Here is a 6,024-nt window from a genome sequence, read left to right as displayed (position 1 = left end):
AATCTAGTTCCATCTTGCATATGGTGGTCAATTTGGAAGGAAAGAAACAATAGGTGCTTTAAGAATATTACTAACCCAATGCAGAAAGTTAAAGAAAACTGCATTAATACTCTATATTTTTGGTGTTAAGAAGAGGGTATATATGAAGTAGATCAGTTAGTAGATTTCCTAGGCTCTTTGTAATCATGACTACTTGGCCTTTGAATTTTTTTTTTGTTTGGTTGCCAGCATACCCTCATTGCTGATGAATACAACTTTACCATTCTCAAAAAAAAAATAAAAAAAAATTAGCCATCTAAATTGCATAGAAGAAGTTGCCTAGAGTCATATGACAGCTTCACTATATTTTTGAGTTTTTACTGTCTAGCATTGAAGAAGTAACCAAAAAATCATACTGATTATCTACCATTCTGAATTTTACAAAAATGTGACAGCTTCACTATACAATATACATGCAAAAATATGCCAACTATGCTGTAGGACATATCATATTGACTTATCTACCACTCTGAGTTTTACAAAAACTGCATGAGGGGGGTTATTCTGATGACATTGAAATAAATCTTTCCTTTTCTCATAACTTTTCTTAAGAGAAGTAGAGAAGCACAAAACCAAAGTCATGATCAACTAGGACTTGTCCTGATTACCACAAGGTAAGTAACAAAAGCATTAAAACACTGATTGCACACTGTACATGAAGTGTTGCCAGATGCCAAAACCTGAGGCATTAAAGACAATATCCAACACCATAACCCCTCTAGTCCATAAATGTACTGATATTCTATCTCTTGAATAGAAAAGTTCATAGTTAGTAAATTCACCTATAAAGTTATCTCTCAATAGAGTCAGAAATCATAACTATACCTGGAGAAGTTGTGAAAAAAGAGAAGAAGTGCGTACAGAGCAAACCAGGAACATAGCTTGAGACTTTTGGCCCCAGTAATTGTTTGGAGGAATATTCTCCTCTCTTGGTAATCCCTGTACTCTCCGAAGTCAAATTCTTCCATACAATTGGCAGACACTTAAACAATAGATGCAACATTTGTAATATCCAAGACCTCTGACCTCCACGGTTTCAAACATATTTAATGATAGGAGTTGGACAGGAGACATGTGTCCTTGTTACAAACCATCAAATGCCAAGTACCAATGTCTTTAAATTCGAATTGAGCAGAACCACTCTTCTATGGCCATAGCAAAACAACAACGTCAATTCCTCAAGAATTGGGAAACCATATAGAATATAATCCATCGATTGATCCATTAGTATAACGTTATCAAGAGAAAATGTTGTTAAGAGACTTCATCTCACTCTTCTTTTTTGTATTTATCTTTTTTGATAAATACAAAAAAGAAGAGTGAGATGAAGTCTCTTTTTTGTATTTATCTTACAGAATGCCAACTGGAGTTCAACCAAATGAGGACTGCTTAGAACACAATTACACAGATCATATAAGCATGTGGCTCAAAAATACCATGGACAAAGAATGACAAGTCAAGGACCTTCAAATTCTCATTTAATGCAAACTGGATCCAGGTACCAATTTCTTTAGCATCCTTTTCTCAGTCCTCAGAAAAATCATTCTGCCGTATGTCTGTTCAATTGGATACTCATTGCCGAATTGAATGAGTTAAGCTAAAATGAAAATCAAGGCAGAACTTATGAAGACTTGGGCTCTTACTACGAAGAAGCACGTGAAGAACAAAATTCAAGAACCTTTCGTCATACTCAGGACAAACAGTTTGACTATAATAGTCACAGTCGTGTTGTGGAAACAAAATCAAAAGTGACTGAGTGGATGAATGGCTAGAGGTGATGAAATCTTCTAATTAACATTGTGTTGACAACAGCTTTTGATGGCAATAAGGAGAGAATATGGATGAGGGATAGCATCTGGTACTGGTAGTCTACTCAAGCGGTCTTCATTAAAAATGAAGCTTCTTTGTTTTGCATACATTTTCATTTCTGTAAAATATCATTACACATTTAACTTTTAAGGTGCGAGAAATTGAAAACTATGAGCTGAAGAATCTTTAGCCTTAAATTGGCATATTCGGAAAGAACAGGTTATTCCAGATTGAGGATTAATATATAGAGAGGGTCTGGCATATGTTATTCCTACACACCAAGAGGAAGGGAACAAGACCTTTCATCCCTCAAGTTAATCAGATTCAGGAAATCCTAGAGTGCATCAATCTCAGCATATAAAATTTCCATTTAGAGATAACAGTTCATGATGATAAAACATGATACCAAACATATTGGGAAATTTTTTAATGTAATTAACTTTTTGAAGTTTGGATTAAAAATTTTCTAAGATAGGCAAATGCTATCTATATTAAATAATTTTCTAAGAGTACTGATACAACAATTAAGTGCAAACTCAACAATCTTCTTCTTTTTTATGGAATAACTGTGGTGTTCGGGTCAGCTTGCTCCCACTCGACTAATTCCACGGGATACATGCCACCTACCACCATCAGAGTACCAAGTAACTTTGTCCACCAAGGCTTGGACAGATGAGAAGAAATCACCTAGCTTTTTTGCCTCTACTGGAATTTGAACCTGAGACCTCATGGTTCTCAACCCACTTCATTGACCACTAGATCACACCCTTGGGTGTCAAACTCAACTATTTGTTGCACAAAACATTAAAAGGATGCCGATTATAAATATTCAACGGAAAAAGAGATGTATATGCTTACAGATCCAAGGCATAGACCTAAGACAAACAGACAGATCATAAACCAAGAAAAAAAAAAGCATAACAAAGGTATAAAGTATCAGTAACTAAAAAATATCAACAGAACTCATGGACCATTAAGTGGAATGTGGCTCACATTACTAAGTATGTAATTACATTTTCACACCAAGATTTTGAAACAACATAGAAATCCAGATTTGCTATTCTGAAAGTGAAAGGCCCCTATCAAAAGACAACCTGCACACAGATGCGATAAGTGCATATAATATATACCAATTTTCTTCGACCAATTTCATAACAGTTCTCTTCGTTTTTAGATAAAAAACGGAACATATCTGCACAGACTTACACATACTGATAAGTTGTTGCCTTGAAAGAGCCGACATTTGAAATAGCACATGAGCAAAAACCAAAATCTCATATATAGCACACAGCTTAAAATAGATTCAAACCAAATTTTAAGCAAAAAAGTGAGCAGGACAAAATTTAAGTATCTAAAAACAGAATACTTGGGCTTGTTATACCCTGAAATGAAAGAAAGTGAACCTTTCTTTCTTTGTATACCTTTGAAAGGAAAAAGAATAAATAGCATAACATTTTTTGTATACCTTCTTTGGAATCAATTTTCTGGTGTTAGATCAGAAATCAAGCCCTCTTCAGCACAGAAACATTATGGAGGATATTAAGCATTTTCAGCCAAAATAATTTGCCACTGGGCTTACTCCTCTGTGTGTTGTGCTATCAGTACATTAGATTCAACCGTCGGCTACAAGCAACCCTCACTTCACACTATATAAGCTATAAAACTTTATATCTAAGGGTTACATATACTCAAATCATAAAAAGCAGCAAAACCATCACAATAATACAACATAAGCATAAACCAGAAAACCTAAAACTACGCATACATTAAATGACTAAAGTCTCAACATGACCTTGATCCTACCATATAGAGCTACCAAGGAAAACAAAACTCAAATTCAGATATGCTTATAAAAGAAAAATCAAGGCATCTTACCTCAACTATTCATAAACCACATCATTCCTTTATCTGAATTCATATGAACAGAATGTAAAAATGAAGTATCCTGACCCCAAAACACTTCTTAATAGATAAAAATCCTGTCTTTTACAACAAATAACAAAAAAAAAATTAAAAAAAATCCAGTCTTTTACTCTCTGTACAAATTTCAAACAAATTGCAATATGCTTCCTAACCCAACTCGCTAAAGAGAAGAACTATAACTTTAATAGAGTAATTTAACTAAAAAATGAAATTCTTGAACTCAAATCTTAGGATCAAAATCATACCCATAAATCAAAATACACAAACCAAACACAACATTATAATCTCAAAATTATAACTTAAACTTCCGAAACAAACGACCCCGAAACTAACATACAACCCTTATGATTCCAATATTATTTAGAGCCAAATCTTCTACTTCTACTCCCTCTCCCCGTCTCAATTTATGTGCTAATATTAGCTATAGTCTAATTTTGATTGTAAATTTGAATATAATTTTTTAATTTTTTAAAAATGAAATTGATATATTTAAAAATTAAATAATTGTTAATTTAAAATAGGCAGAATGGTCTGAGAGACCCTCGTACTTGTCTCATTTTGTCACCTAAGCCCTTATAATCTAGACTTTGCCAACTAAACCCTCGAACCCACTGAAATCCAACATTTTAAACCCTTTTTTTGACCACTCAGTGGTGCGTGAACTACAAACGCCACATGTAGCTTTCCACGTCATGTAAAAATGCCACATAGGATATGACATGTTAAAAATAGGCTAATCCTTTTCTTTCAAACATTTCTTTCCTTTCTCCTTTCCAACTAGACCCTTCTACTCCCTTAATCCCGATTTACATTGTTGCTCACTGCGATTTTTTTCGATTTTGCTAAGTGTTTGAGTTCGCGTTTCACTCCATAGTTGTAAGTTTCTTGACTAATTTTCATTCTCTTTGTTTTGCAGTTGTGTTTTTGGTTTTTCATTTTGAATTTTGTTGTTTTGAGTTCTTGTTAGGGCTTAGTTGTTGTAGAGGTCGTGGTGTGATTTTAGGGAGGATTTTGATTTTTTACATGCCTAATAACAATTTGTAGAAGTATTATGCATTCAATGGCATTTGTCGTGAATATCTGTTGAATTTAGGGTTTTTTCGTATCTGAATCTTTTATTTTTTTTATCAATTGCGTTGGATTTTTTTCTTGTTAGTGCTCCAATTGGATTATATCAGATTATTATAGAGGTTTTTGTTGTGTTCCATAAAGAATTAGTTTAAAATTAAGTTTTTTTTTTGTCGATTAGGGCTTTTTGTGAATTAGGGCTTTTTGGTCATTTAGGGCTTTTTGTCAATCATCTAATTGTATTCTCGTGACTTTGCAGGCATGGTAAGAATATGGGTTCAACAATTATTACACTTCAAATGCATTATGGGGGCTGTTTTTTATCAGATCCTGAACTCAGGTATGCTAATGGAATTTCTAATCTTGAAAAAATAAGAATCGATATGGATGAGCTTCATATTATGTTTTTTCATAAATTAGCTAGAGAATTGGGAGTTGAACAAGTTGAAACCTTTGGGTGCAAAGTTAACAAAAGAGGTGGTTTTTATATGTTGAAAAGTGATGCTGATGTGTTAAGATTTATTAACAACTTAAAGGGTGGGGACTTTGTTGATGTGTTTGTGGTACATCAAATTAGTACTCCTTTAATTGTTGAGGATCCTACTGAGGTGCAAATTGCCCAATTGCTTACTCCCAAAAAAGGTAAGCCCCCACCACCTACTATTATAAATGTTAGGGCTGATGTGTCTTCCCCTCAACCATCTGATAAAAATGATACAAATATAAAAGAAGATCAGCAACCTAGTGTAGACAAGGGTAAGAATAAGAAGGCTGCTGCTCCTGAGGTTTTTTTAGAGGACTTAGATGAAGATGAATGTCAAGGTCAAGGTAATGACTTTTCTTCCTACCACCTTCATACATCTGATGAATCTGATGTAGATGTAGATGCTAAACAATCTGATTCTGAGTCACTTTATGATGTTGATGAGAACATTGATGACTTAAGTGACTTGGATTCTGAGTTTGTTGAAGCTAGGAAGTCTAACATTCAAGAACAAGTTAATAAAGAGAAAGCTGCTAGAATAAATGTAGATGAGATACCTTCTGGTCCTGTAGGTATAGATGCTGGTTTTGAAGATATTTATAAGAATAAGAGGGGAAGATATGAAGGAAAATTGGGTGGGGATGACCTGTATTTTGATAGCTCAGATCCTGGCAGTGATATTAGTGAGGATGAAGGGGATC

General features: G+C 34.1%; 1 protein-coding gene and 1 pseudogene across 1 annotated transcript in view; both read right to left on the bottom strand.

Moving 5' to 3' along the window:
* LOC125876127 (putative F-box protein At1g49610) overlaps nt 1–991 on the bottom strand; it is a 20,973-nt gene extending 19,982 nt beyond the window's left edge. Inside the window, exon 1 of the mRNA XM_049557245.1 lies at nt 865–991. The gene's annotated coding sequence lies outside the window, so the exon portion shown is untranslated. The remainder of the gene's footprint in view (nt 1–864) is intronic.
* LOC125876117 (uncharacterized) lies at nt 290–1,964 on the bottom strand (annotated as a pseudogene).
* Between the last annotated feature and the right edge of the window lie 4,060 nt (nt 1,965–6,024).

This window comes from Solanum stenotomum, chromosome 9 (genome assembly GCF_019186545.1).
Source record: "Solanum stenotomum isolate F172 chromosome 9, ASM1918654v1, whole genome shotgun sequence".
Taxonomy (NCBI): Eukaryota; Viridiplantae; Streptophyta; class Magnoliopsida; order Solanales; family Solanaceae; genus Solanum; species Solanum stenotomum.
The sequence above is the reverse complement of the archived record's forward strand: the minus strand, read 5'-3'. Positions and strand labels throughout refer to the sequence as shown.